The following is a 13,094-nucleotide window of genomic DNA, read 5'->3' as shown; positions in this document are numbered from 1 at the left end:
CGGCACCTGCGCGGTGCCCAAACCCACCTGGAGCCACCAGCGCCGGCGCCCAGAGCTCGTCAGCCCCGCCCCTTCGCCCCACCGAGACCCCCCCCCCCTTGCCCCCACGCCGCCCTCCAAGCACAGGACCTTGCTGAGGGTGCAGACGAGCGACATGCAGCCACACGGACAGGCACACAGACACACTCGCAGGCACCCACGCTAAGTGAGACAGCCGGCCGGCGCAAGCTCGTCAGCCAGGGCCACAGCCAGAGCACCCACCCGTGAGAGGCCGGGGCCAGAGAAAGGGACGGGAGGCCCGGGGGTCAGGAGAGACAGAGACGGAAAGAGATGAAGGTTCAGAGACAGGCTCCCAAGACGGCGAGAGGGCAGAGGCAGAGGCAGAGGCAGATGCAGACAGACAGACAGACACGAGCGCGCAGGCACACCCAGGGAGGGAGAGCCAGAGAGAGGGAGACACAGAGCGACCGACAGAGAGACGGAAAGCGGGACACGGACAGGGGACAGGGGATGGCATCCCATCCGAGACGGACACTCTGGCACAGACCGTCACACACCGCAGAGAGCGGCCCGTGCGCAAGGGAGGGGGCGTCAGCCTTGGGCCGGGCGAGCCCGGGCTGGACGCGGTGCCCTGGGGCTGGCAATCACCCGTGGGGACCCCAAGACTTCCTCGCAGCCGAGGTCTCAAAGGTCCCCTTCGGCTTGGCTCCCTGAGGCGAGACCCAGCCCCCGCCCCCAGGCCAGAAGCTGAGTGTGGGAGAGAGTGTGCGTGTGAGTGTGTCGGTGGGCGACGGTGGGGTCGGGTCGACTGGGGGGCCGGGTGGATACCCACAGTGGAGGGGGGAGGGTGTGGCGGCCGGGCCTTTGGAAGCCTGTGTGGTCCTCTTGCTGTCTCTCTCTCTCCCTCTTTCTCCGTCTCCCTTCCTTGTGGTTTCCGGCTCTTGACCTGTCTGGGCTGCGGGGGGTGTGTCTGTGTTTGGGGGGCGGGGGGGCGGGCGTGAGGGGGTGTGTGTGTGTGTGTGTGTGTGTGTGTGTGTGTGTGTTGTGCGCCCGCGCCTGCGGGAGACCTCGAGGTTGCCTGGCAGGATGCGTCTGGGGGTGGGGCTGGGGCCCCGGCCCCGCCCAGAATTGCCTGAGGCCTGCCAAGGGAGCCCCAGACAGAGACCCCCGCGCCCCCGCCCCCGCCGTTCCTCTGGTTTCCTGGACGCCGAAAGCCCAGGGGCTCGCGGGCCGCGCGGAGGCAACCCAGGTCTGCAGCGGGAGTCGGGGCCCCGGCCACCCAACCTGAGAGGGGCTGGAAGGCAGGCGGCGGCTCTGAGCGCGGTGGGGTGCCAGGGGCCAGCGGCAGGCGGGGCTTGCGGTGCGGCTGGGGCCCGGGGCTAAAGGAGAGGGGAGGCAGGGAAAAAAAGAGACAACAAAAAGCCTACAGCACCCGGTATTCCCAGGCGGTCTCCCATCCAAGTACTAACCGGGCCCGACCCTGCTTAGCTTCCGAGATCAGACGAGATCGGGCGCGTTCAGGGTGGTATGGCCGTAGACGGAGGCGGCTGCCGCCAGGCGCCCTAAGAGCCCTGCGCTGCGCCTGCCTTTCGCTCTGACCTGCCGGTCGGGCCAGCCGGCGGCCGCAGCTCTCCAGCTCTCCACGGAGCGCGCGCTGCACTTGAGCTGCACCACCCGCGACCGGACTCCCGGCGGCCCGGTGGCCGGCCCACGCCGCCCCGCCCCCCGCCCCCCGTCACCCCCGGCCAACACTCGGCCGGCCCGGCCCGGGGGACCACAGGGCTTCCGGGACCCGGAGCAGCCGGCCGGGTGTGCCTGCCGGGGGCTGTAGGGGGGAGGGTGGAGTGAGGGGCGCGGAGGTCTTGGCGCTCTCCCACCCTGGGACCCTCCAGGCACCACCCGGCTCGGGGGCCGCCGCCCCTCCCCCACCCCCTCGCCCACCTCCCCAAGGCGTTCGCTGCCCAGGGCCACGTGGCCCCGGATCTGTCTGGCCTCGGGGCCCGCTGGGGCCCGCTGGGGCCCGCGGTCCTCTGAGCCTCCTGCGGGCCTAGGCGCAGCCCAGCCGTGGCCCTGAGCGCCCATCCTGCCCGGCACCTGCGCGGTGCCCAAACCCACCTGGAGCCACCAGCGCCGGCGCCCAGAGCTCGTCAGCCCCGCCCCTTCGCCCCACCGAGACCCCCCCCCCCTTGCCCCCACGCCGCCCTCCAAGCACAGGACCTTGCTGAGGGTGCAGACGAGCGACATGCAGCCACACGGACAGGCACACAGACACACTCGCAGGCACCCACGCTAAGTGAGACAGCCGGCCGGCGCAAGCTCGTCAGCCAGGGCCACAGCCAGAGCACCCACCCGTGAGAGGCCGGGGCCAGAGGAAGGGACGGGAGGCCCGGGGGTCAGGAGAGACAGAGACGGAAAGAGATGAAGGTTCAGAGACAGGCTCCCAAGACGGCGAGAGGGCAGAGGCAGAGGCAGAGGCAGATGCAGACAGACAGACAGACACGAGCGCGCAGGCACACCCAGGGAGGGAGAGCCAGAGAGAGGGAGACACAGAGCGACCGACAGAGAGACGGAAAGCGGGACACGGACAGGGGACAGGGGATGGCATCCCATCCGAGACGGACACTCTGGCACAGACCGTCACACACCGCAGAGAGCGGCCCGTGCGCAAGGGAGGGGGCGTCAGCCTTGGGCCGGGCGAGCCCGGGCTGGACGCGGTGCCCTGGGGCTGGCAATCACCCGTGGGGACCCCAAGACTTCCTCGCAGCCGAGGTCTCAAAGGTCCCCTTCGGCTTGGCTCCCTGAGGCGAGACCCAGCCCCCGCCCCCAGGCCAGAGGCTGAGTGTGGGAGAGAGTGTGCGTGTGAGTGTGTCGGTGGGCGACGGTGGGGTCGGGTCGACTGGGGGGCCGGGTGGATACCCACAGTGGAGGGGGGAGGGTGTGGCGGCCGGGCCTTTGGAAGCCTGTGTGGTCCTCTTGCTGTCTCTCTCTCTCCCTCTTTCTCCGTCTCCCTTACTTGTGGTTTCCGGCTCTTGACCTGTCTGGGCTGCGGGGGGTGTGTCTGTGTTTGGGGGGCGGGGGGGCGGGGGGGCGGGCGTGAGGGTGTGTGTGTGTGTGTGTGTGTGTGTGTGTGTGTGTGTTGTGCGCCCGCGCCTGCGGGAGACCTCGAGGTTGCCTGGCAGGATGCGTCTGGGGGTGGGGCTGGGGCCCCGGCCCCGCCCAGAATTGCCTGAGGCCTGCCAAGGGAGCCCCAGACAGAGACCCCCGCGCCCCCGCCCCCGCCGTTCCTCTGGTTTCCTGGACGCCGAAAGCCCAGGGGCTCGCGGGCCGCGCGGAGGCAACCCAGGTCTGCAGCGGGAGTCGGGGCCCCGGCCACCCAACCTGAGAGGGGCTGGAAGGCAGGCGGCGGCTCTGAGCGCGGTGGGGTGCCAGGGGCCAGCGGCAGGCGGGGCTTGCGGTGCGGCTGGGGCCCGGGGCTAAAGGAGAGGGGAGGCAGGGAAAAAAAGAGACAACAAAAAGCCTACAGCACCCGGTATTCCCAGGCGGTCTCCCATCCAAGTACTAACCGGGCCCGACCCTGCTTAGCTTCCGAGATCAGACGAGATCGGGCGCGTTCAGGGTGGTATGGCCGTAGACGGAGGCGGCTGCCGCCAGGCGCCCTAAGAGCCCTGCGCTGCGCCTGCCTTTCGCTCTGACCTGCCGGTCGGGCCAGCCGGCGGCCGCAGCTCTCCAGCTCTCCACGGAGCGCGCGCTGCACTTGAGCTGCACCACCCGCGACCGGACTCCCGGCGGCCCGGTGGCCGGCCCACGCCGCCCCGCCCCCCGCCCCCCGTCACCCCCGGCCAACACTCGGCCGGCCCGGCCCGGGGGACCACAGGGCTTCCGGGACCCGGAGCAGCCGGCCGGGTGTGCCTGCCGGGGGCTGTAGGGGGGAGGGTGGAGTGAGGGGCGCGGAGGTCTTGGCGCTCTCCCACCCTGGGACCCTCCAGGCACCACCCGGCTCGGGGGCCGCCGCCCCTCCCCCACCCCCCCACCCCCTCGCCCACCTCCCCAAGGCGTTCGCTGCCCAGGGCCACGTGGCCCCGGATCTGTCTGGCCTCGGGGCCCGCTGGGGCCCGCTGGGGCCCGCGGTCCTCTGAGCCTCCTGCGGGCCTAGGCGCAGCCCAGCCGTGGCCCTGAGCGCCCATCCTGCCCGGCACCTGCGCGGTGCCCAAACCCACCTGGAGCCACCAGCGCCGGCGCCCAGAGCTCGTCAGCCCCGCCCCTTCGCCCCACCGAGACCCCCCCCCCCCTTGCCCCCACGCCGCCCTCCAAGCACAGGACCTTGCTGAGGGTGCAGACGAGCGACATGCAGCCACACGGACAGGCACACAGACACACTCGCAGGCACCCACGCTAAGTGAGACAGCCGGCCGGCGCAAGCTCGTCAGCCAGGGCCACAGCCAGAGCACCCACCCGTGAGAGGCCGGGGCCAGAGGAAGGGACGGGAGGCCCGGGGGTCAGGAGAGACAGAGACGGAAAGAGATGAAGGTTCAGAGACAGGCTCCCAAGACGGCGAGAGGGCAGAGGCAGAGGCAGAGGCAGATGCAGACAGACAGACAGACACGAGCGCGCAGGCACACCCAGGGAGGGAGAGCCAGAGAGAGGGAGACACAGAGCGACCGACAGAGAGACGGAAAGCGGGACACGGACAGGGGACAGGGGATGGCATCCCATCCGAGACGGACACTCTGGCACAGACCGTCACACACCGCAGAGAGCGGCCCGTGCGCAAGGGAGGGGGCGTCAGCCTTGGGCCGGGCGAGCCCGGGCTGGACGCGGTGCCCTGGGGCTGGCAATCACCCGTGGGGACCCCAAGACTTCCTCGCAGCCGAGGTCTCAAAGGTCCCCTTCGGCTTGGCTCCCTGAGGCGAGACCCAGCCCCCGCCCCCAGGCCAGAAGCTGAGTGTGGGAGAGAGTGTGCGTGTGAGTGTGTCGGTGGGCGACGGTGGGGTCGGGTCGACTGGGGGGCCGGGTGGATACCCACAGTGGAGGGGGGAGGGTGTGGCGGCCGGGCCTTTGGAAGCCTGTGTGGTCCTCTTGCTGTCTCTCTCTCTCCCTCTTTCTCCGTCTCCCTTACTTGTGGTTTCCGGCTCTTGACCTGTCTGGGCTGCGGGGGGTGTGTCTGTGTTTGGGGGGCGGGGGGGCGGGCGTGAGGGTGTGTGTGTGTGTGTGTGTGTGTGTGTGTGTGTGTGTTGTGCGCCCGCGCCTGCGGGAGACCTCGAGGTTGCCTGGCAGGATGCGTCTGGGGGTGGGGCTGGGGCCCCGGCCCCGCCCAGAATTGCCTGAGGCCTGCCAAGGGAGCCCCAGACAGAGACCCCCGCGCCCCCGCCCCCGCCGTTCCTCTGGTTTCCTGGACGCCGAAAGCCCAGGGGCTCGCGGGCCGCGCGGAGGCAACCCAGGTCTGCAGCGGGAGTCGGGGCCCCGGCCACCCAACCTGAGAGGGGCTGGAAGGCAGGCGGCGGCTCTGAGCGCGGTGGGGTGCCAGGGGCCAGCGGCAGGCGGGGCTTGCGGTGCGGCTGGGGCCCGGGGCTAAAGGAGAGGGGAGGCAGGGAAAAAAAGAGACAACAAAAAGCCTACAGCACCCGGTATTCCCAGGCGGTCTCCCATCCAAGTACTAACCGGGCCCGACCCTGCTTAGCTTCCGAGATCAGACGAGATCGGGCGCGTTCAGGGTGGTATGGCCGTAGACGGAGGCGGCTGCCGCCAGGCGCCCTAAGAGCCCTGCGCTGCGCCTGCCTTTCGCTCTGACCTGCCGGTCGGGCCAGCCGGCGGCCGCAGCTCTCCAGCTCTCCACGGAGCGCGCGCTGCACTTGAGCTGCACCACCCGCGACCGGACTCCCGGCGGCCCGGTGGCCGGCCCACGCCGCCCCGCCCCCCGCCCCCCGTCACCCCCGGCCAACACTCGGCCGGCCCGGCCCGGGGGACCACAGGGCTTCCGGGACCCGGAGCAGCCGGCCGGGTGTGCCTGCCGGGGGCTGTAGGGGGGAGGGTGGAGTGAGGGGCGCGGAGGTCTTGGCGCTCTCCCACCCTGGGACCCTCCAGGCACCACCCGGCTCGGGGGCCGCCGCCCCTCCCCCACCCCCTCGCCCACCTCCCCAAGGCGTTCGCTGCCCAGGGCCACGTGGCCCCGGATCTGTCTGGCCTCGGGGCCCGCTGGGGCCCGCTGGGGCCCGCGGTCCTCTGAGCCTCCTGCGGGCCTAGGCGCAGCCCAGCCGTGGCCCTGAGCGCCCATCCTGCCCGGCACCTGCGCGGTGCCCAAACCCACCTGGAGCCACCAGCGCCGGCGCCCAGAGCTCGTCAGCCCCGCCCCTTCGCCCCACCGAGACCCCCCCCCCTTGCCCCCACGCCGCCCTCCAAGCACAGGACCTTGCTGAGGGTGCAGACGAGCGACATGCAGCCACACGGACAGGCACACAGACACACTCGCAGGCACCCACGCTAAGTGAGACAGCCGGCCGGCGCAAGCTCGTCAGCCAGGGCCACAGCCAGAGCACCCACCCGTGAGAGGCCGGGGCCAGAGGAAGGGACGGGAGGCCCGGGGGTCAGGAGAGACAGAGACGGAAAGAGATGAAGGTTCAGAGACAGGCTCCCAAGACGGCGAGAGGGCAGAGGCAGAGGTAGAGGCAGATGCAGACAGACAGACAGACACGAGCGCGCAGGCACACCCAGGGAGGGAGAGCCAGAGAGAGGGAGACACAGAGCGACCGACAGAGAGACGGAAAGCGGGACACGGACAGGGGACAGGGGATGGCATCCCATCCGAGACGGACACTCTGGCACAGACCGTCACACACCGCAGAGAGCGGCCCGTGCGCAAGGGAGGGGGCGTCAGCCTTGGGCCGGGCGAGCCCGGGCTGGACGCGGTGCCCTGGGGCTGGCAATCACCCGTGGGGACCCCAAGACTTCCTCGCAGCCGAGGTCTCAAAGGTCCCCTTCGGCTTGGCTCCCTGAGGCGAGACCCAGCCCCCGCCCCCAGGCCAGAGGCTGAGTGTGGGAGAGAGTGTGCGTGTGAGTGTGTCGGTGGGCGACGGTGGGGTCGGGTCGACTGGGGGGCCGGGTGGATACCCACAGTGGAGGGGGGAGGGTGTGGCGGCCGGGCCTTTGGAAGCCTGTGTGGTCCTCTTGCTGTCTCTCTCTCTCCCTCTTTCTCCGTCTCCCTTCCTTGTGGTTTCCGGCTCTTGACCTGTCTGGGCTGCGGGGGGTGTGTCTGTGTTTGGGGGGCGGGGGGGGCGGGCGTGAGGGTGTGTGTGTGTGTGTGTGTGTGTGTGTGTGTGTGTTGTGCGCCCGCGCCTGCGGGAGACCTCGAGGTTGCCTGGCAGGATGCGTCTGGGGGTGGGGCTGGGGCCCCGGCCCCGCCCAGAATTGCCTGAGGCCTGCCAAGGGAGCCCCAGACAGAGACCCCCGCGCCCCCGCCCCCGCCGTTCCTCTGGTTTCCTGGACGCCGAAAGCCCAGGGGCTCGCGGGCCGCGCGGAGGCAACCCAGGTCTGCAGCGGGAGTCGGGGCCCCGGCCACCCAACCTGAGAGGGGCTGGAAGGCAGGCGGCGGCTCTGAGCGCGGTGGGGTGCCAGGGGCCAGCGGCAGGCGGGGCTTGCGGTGCGGCTGGGGCCCGGGGCTAAAGGAGAGGGGAGGCAGGGAAAAAAAGAGACAACAAAAAGCCTACAGCACCCGGTATTCCCAGGCGGTCTCCCATCCAAGTACTAACCGGGCCCGACCCTGCTTAGCTTCCGAGATCAGACGAGATCGGGCGCGTTCAGGGTGGTATGGCCGTAGACGGAGGCGGCTGCCGCCAGGCGCCCTAAGAGCCCTGCGCTGCGCCTGCCTTTCGCTCTGACCTGCCGGTCGGGCCAGCCGGCGGCCGCAGCTCTCCAGCTCTCCACGGAGCGCGCGCTGCACTTGAGCTGCACCACCCGCGACCGGACTCCCGGCGGCCCGGTGGCCGGCCCACGCCGCCCCGCCCCCCGCCCCCCGTCACCCCCGGCCAACACTCGGCCGGCCCGGCCCGGGGGACCACAGGGCTTCCGGGACCCGGAGCAGCCGGCCGGGTGTGCCTGCCGGGGGCTGTAGGGGGGAGGGTGGAGTGAGGGGCGCGGAGGTCTTGGCGCTCTCCCACCCTGGGACCCTCCAGGCACCACCCGGCTCGGGGGCCGCCGCCCCTCCCCCACCCCCTCGCCCACCTCCCCAAGGTGTTCGCTGCCCAGGGCCACGTGGCCCCGGATCTGTCTGGCCTCGGGGCCCGCTGGGGCCCGCTGGGGCCCGCGGTCCTCTGAGCCTCCTGCGGGCCTAGGCGCAGCCCAGCCGTGGCCCTGAGCGCCCATCCTGCCCGGCACCTGCGCGGTGCCCAAACCCACCTGGAGCCACCAGCGCCGGCGCCCAGAGCTCGTCAGCCCCGCCCCTTCGCCCCACCGAGACCCCCCCCCCCCTTGCCCCCACGCCGCCCTCCAAGCACAGGACCTTGCTGAGGGTGCAGACGAGCGACATGCAGCCACACGGACAGGCACACAGACACACTCGCAGGCACCCACGCCAAGTGAGACAGCCGGCCGGCGCAAGCTCGTCAGCCAGGGCCACAGCCAGAGCACCCACCCGTGAGAGGCCGGGGCCAGAGGAAGGGACGGGAGGCCCGGGGGTCAGGAGAGACAGAGACGGAAAGAGATGAAGGTTCAGAGACAGGCTCCCAAGACGGCGAGAGGGCAGAGGCAGAGGCAGAGGCAGATGCAGACAGACAGACAGACACGAGCGCGCAGGCACACCCAGGGAGGGAGAGCCAGAGAGAGGGAGACACAGAGCGACCGACAGAGAGACGGAAAGCGGGACACGGACAGGGGACAGGGGATGGCATCCCATCCGAGACGGACACTCTGGCACAGACCGTCACACACCGCAGAGAGCGGCCCGTGCGCAAGGGAGGGGGCGTCAGCCTTGGGCCGGGCGAGCCCGGGCTGGACGCGGTGCCCTGGGGCTGGCAATCACCCGTGGGGACCCCAAGACTTCCTCGCAGCCGAGGTCTCAAAGGTCCCCTTCGGCTTGGCTCCCTGAGGCGAGACCCAGCCCCCGCCCCCAGGCCAGAAGCTGAGTGTGGGAGAGAGTGTGCGTGTGAGTGTGTCGGTGGGCGACGGTGGGGTCGGGTCGACTGGGGGGCCGGGTGGATACCCACAGTGGAGGGGGGAGGGTGTGGCGGCCGGGCCTTTGGAAGCCTGTGTGGTCCTCTTGCTGTCTCTCTCTCTCCCTCTTTCTCCGTCTCCCTTACTTGTGGTTTCCGGCTCTTGACCTGTCTGGGCTGCGGGGGGTGTGTCTGTGTTTGGGGGGCGGGGGGGCGGGCGTGAGGGTGTGTGTGTGTGTGTGTGTGTGTGTGTGTGTGTGTTGTGCGCCCGCGCCTGCGGGAGACCTCGAGGTTGCCTGGCAGGATGCGTCTGGGGGTGGGGCTGGGGCCCCGGCCCCGCCCAGAATTGCCTGAGGCCTGCCAAGGGAGCCCCAGACAGAGACCCCCGCGCCCCCGCCCCCGCCGTTCCTCTGGTTTCCTGGACGCCGAAAGCCCAGGGGCTCGCGGGCCGCGCGGAGGCAACCCAGGTCTGCAGCGGGAGTCGGGGCCCCGGCCACCCAACCTGAGAGGGGCTGGAAGGCAGGCGGCGGCTCTGAGCGCGGTGGGGTGCCAGGGGCCAGCGGCAGGCGGGGCTTGCGGTGCGGCTGGGGCCCGGGGCTAAAGGAGAGGGGAGGCAGGGAAAAAAAGAGACAACAAAAAGCCTACAGCACCCGGTATTCCCAGGCGGTCTCCCATCCAAGTACTAACCGGGCCCGACCCTGCTTAGCTTCCGAGATCAGACGAGATCGGGCGCGTTCAGGGTGGTATGGCCGTAGACGGAGGCGGCTGCCGCCAGGCGCCCTAAGAGCCCTGCGCTGCGCCTGCCTTTCGCTCTGACCTGCCGGTCGGGCCAGCCGGCGGCCGCAGCTCTCCAGCTCTCCACGGAGCGCGCGCTGCACTTGAGCTGCACCACCCGCGACCGGACTCCCGGCGGCCCGGTGGCCGGCCCACGCCGCCCCGCCCCCCGCCCCCCGTCACCCCCGGCCAACACTCGGCCGGCCCGGCCCGGGGGACCACAGGGCTTCCGGGACCCGGAGCAGCCGGCCGGGTGTGCCTGCCGGGGGCTGTAGGGGGGAGGGTGGAGTGAGGGGCGCGGAGGTCTTGGCGCTCTCCCACCCTGGGACCCTCCAGGCACCACCCGGCTCGGGGGCCGCCGCCCCTCCCCCACCCCCCCACCCCCTCGCCCACCTCCCCAAGGCGTTCGCTGCCCAGGGCCACGTGGCCCCGGATCTGTCTGGCCTCGGGGCCCGCTGGGGCCCGCTGGGGCCCGCGGTCCTCTGAGCCTCCTGCGGGCCTAGGCGCAGCCCAGCCGTGGCCCTGAGCGCCCATCCTGCCCGGCACCTGCGCGGTGCCCAAACCCACCTGGAGCCACCAGCGCCGGCGCCCAGAGCTCGTCAGCCCCGCCCCTTCGCCCCACCGAGACCCCCCCCCCCCTTGCCCCCACGCCGCCCTCCAAGCACAGGACCTTGCTGAGGGTGCAGACGAGCGACATGCAGCCACACGGACAGGCACACAGACACACTCGCAGGCACCCACGCCAAGTGAGACAGCCGGCCGGCGCAAGCTCGTCAGCCAGGGCCACAGCCAGAGCACCCACCCGTGAGAGGCCGGGGCCAGAGGAAGGGACGGGAGGCCCGGGGGTCAGGAGAGACAGAGACGGAAAGAGATGAAGGTTCAGAGACAGGCTCCCAAGACGGCGAGAGGGCAGAGGCAGAGGCAGAGGCAGATGCAGACAGACAGACAGACACGAGCGCGCAGGCACACCCAGGGAGGGAGAGCCAGAGAGAGGGAGACACAGAGCGACCGACAGAGAGACGGAAAGCGGGACACGGACAGGGGACAGGGGATGGCATCCCATCCGAGACGGACACTCTGGCACAGACCGTCACACACCGCAGAGAGCGGCCCGTGCGCAAGGGAGGGGGCGTCAGCCTTGGGCCGGGCGAGCCCGGGCTGGACGCGGTGCCCTGGGGCTGGCAATCACCCGTGGGGACCCCAAGACTTCCTCGCAGCCGAGGTCTCAAAGGTCCCCTTCGGCTTGGCTCCCTGAGGCGAGACCCAGCCCCCGCCCCCAGGCCAGAAGCTGAGTGTGGGAGAGAGTGTGCGTGTGAGTGTGTCGGTGGGCGACGGTGGGGTCGGGTCGACTGGGGGGCCGGGTGGATACCCACAGTGGAGGGGGGAGGGTGTGGCGGCCGGGCCTTTGGAAGCCTGTGTGGTCCTCTTGCTGTCTCTCTCTCTCCCTCTTTCTCCGTCTCCCTTACTTGTGGTTTCCGGCTCTTGACCTGTCTGGGCTGCGGGGGGTGTGTCTGTGTTTGGGGGGCGGGGGGGCGGGCGTGAGGGTGTGTGTGTGTGTGTGTGTGTGTGTGTGTGTGTGTTGTGCGCCCGCGCCTGCGGGAGACCTCGAGGTTGCCTGGCAGGATGCGTCTGGGGGTGGGGCTGGGGCCCCGGCCCCGCCCAGAATTGCCTGAGGCCTGCCAAGGGAGCCCCAGACAGAGACCCCCGCGCCCCCGCCCCCGCCGTTCCTCTGGTTTCCTGGACGCCGAAAGCCCAGGGGCTCGCGGGCCGCGCGGAGGCAACCCAGGTCTGCAGCGGGAGTCGGGGCCCCGGCCACCCAACCTGAGAGGGGCTGGAAGGCAGGCGGCGGCTCTGAGCGCGGTGGGGTGCCAGGGGCCAGCGGCAGGCGGGGCTTGCGGTGCGGCTGGGGCCCGGGGCTAAAGGAGAGGGGAGGCAGGGAAAAAAAGAGACAACAAAAAGCCTACAGCACCCGGTATTCCCAGGCGGTCTCCCATCCAAGTACTAACCGGGCCCGACCCTGCTTAGCTTCCGAGATCAGACGAGATCGGGCGCGTTCAGGGTGGTATGGCCGTAGACGGAGGCGGCTGCCGCCAGGCGCCCTAAGAGCCCTGCGCTGCGCCTGCCTTTCGCTCTGACCTGCCGGTCGGGCCAGCCGGCGGCCGCAGCTCTCCAGCTCTCCACGGAGCGCGCGCTGCACTTGAGCTGCACCACCCGCGACCGGACTCCCGGCGGCCCGGTGGCCGGCCCACGCCGCCCCGCCCCCCGCCCCCCGTCACCCCCGGCCAACACTCGGCCGGCCCGGCCCGGGGGACCACAGGGCTTCCGGGACCCGGAGCAGCCGGCCGGGTGTGCCTGCCGGGGGCTGTAGGGGGGAGGGTGGAGTGAGGGGCGCGGAGGTCTTGGCGCTCTCCCACCCTGGGACCCTCCAGGCACCACCCGGCTCGGGGGCCGCCGCCCCTCCCCCACCCCCTCGCCCACCTCCCCAAGGCGTTCGCTGCCCAGGGCCACGTGGCCCCGGATCTGTCTGGCCTCGGGGCCCGCTGGGGCCCGCTGGGGCCCGCGGTCCTCTGAGCCTCCTGCGGGCCTAGGCGCAGCCCAGCCGTGGCCCTGAGCGCCCATCCTGCCCGGCACCTGCGCGGTGCCCAAACCCACCTGGAGCCACCAGCGCCGGCGCCCAGAGCTCGTCAGCCCCGCCCCTTCGCCCCACCGAGACCCCCCCCCCCTTGCCCCCACGCCGCCCTCCAAGCACAGGACCTTGCTGAGGGTGCAGACGAGCGACATGCAGCCACACGGACAGGCACACAGACACACTCGCAGGCACCCACGCTAAGTGAGACAGCCGGCCGGCGCAAGCTCGTCAGCCAGGGCCACAGCCAGAGCACCCACCCGTGAGAGGCCGGGGCCAGAGGAAGGGACGGGAGGCCCGGGGGTCAGGAGAGACAGAGACGGAAAGAGATGAAGGTTCAGAGACAGGCTCCCAAGACGGCGAGAGGGCAGAGGCAGAGGCAGAGGCAGATGCAGACAGACAGACAGACACGAGCGCGCAGGCACACCCAGGGAGGGAGAGCCAGAGAGAGGGAGACACAGAGCGACCGACAGAGAGACGGAAAGCGGGACACGGACAGGGGACAGGGGATGGCATCCCATCCGAGACGGACACTCTGGCACAGACCGTCACAC

The 13,094-nt window shown here is 71.2% G+C and overlaps 6 non-coding genes across 6 annotated transcripts; all 6 read right to left on the bottom strand.

Annotated features, from left to right (window-relative positions):
• Nucleotides 1-1,420: 1,420 nt before the first annotated feature.
• On the bottom strand, nt 1,421-1,539 carry LOC138087984 (5S ribosomal RNA). Its single transcript, XR_011145583.1, has one exon. It is a non-coding gene; the product is annotated as a 5S ribosomal RNA (ribosomal RNA).
• A 1,975-nt stretch (nt 1,540-3,514) lies between these two features.
• On the bottom strand, nt 3,515-3,633 carry LOC138087983 (5S ribosomal RNA). The gene has a single exon (XR_011145582.1). It is a non-coding gene; the product is annotated as a 5S ribosomal RNA (ribosomal RNA).
• A 1,976-nt stretch (nt 3,634-5,609) lies between these two features.
• Nucleotides 5,610-5,728, bottom strand: LOC138087982 (5S ribosomal RNA). Its single transcript, XR_011145581.1, has one exon. It is a non-coding gene; the product is annotated as a 5S ribosomal RNA (ribosomal RNA).
• A 1,965-nt stretch (nt 5,729-7,693) lies between these two features.
• On the bottom strand, nt 7,694-7,812 carry LOC138087981 (5S ribosomal RNA). The gene has a single exon (XR_011145580.1). It is a non-coding gene; the product is annotated as a 5S ribosomal RNA (ribosomal RNA).
• Nucleotides 7,813-9,778: 1,966 nt separating this feature from the next.
• LOC138087980 (5S ribosomal RNA) lies at nt 9,779-9,897 on the bottom strand. Its single transcript, XR_011145579.1, has one exon. It is a non-coding gene; the product is annotated as a 5S ribosomal RNA (ribosomal RNA).
• Nucleotides 9,898-11,871: 1,974 nt separating this feature from the next.
• Nucleotides 11,872-11,990, bottom strand: LOC138087979 (5S ribosomal RNA). The gene has a single exon (XR_011145578.1). It is a non-coding gene; the product is annotated as a 5S ribosomal RNA (ribosomal RNA).
• Nucleotides 11,991-13,094: the final 1,104 nt, after the last annotated feature.

Source organism: Capricornis sumatraensis, chromosome 10, assembly GCF_032405125.1.
Source record: "Capricornis sumatraensis isolate serow.1 chromosome 10, serow.2, whole genome shotgun sequence".
In the NCBI taxonomy this organism is placed as follows: domain Eukaryota; kingdom Metazoa; phylum Chordata; class Mammalia; order Artiodactyla; family Bovidae; genus Capricornis; species Capricornis sumatraensis.
This window is presented reverse-complemented; position numbering and strand designations above follow the sequence as displayed.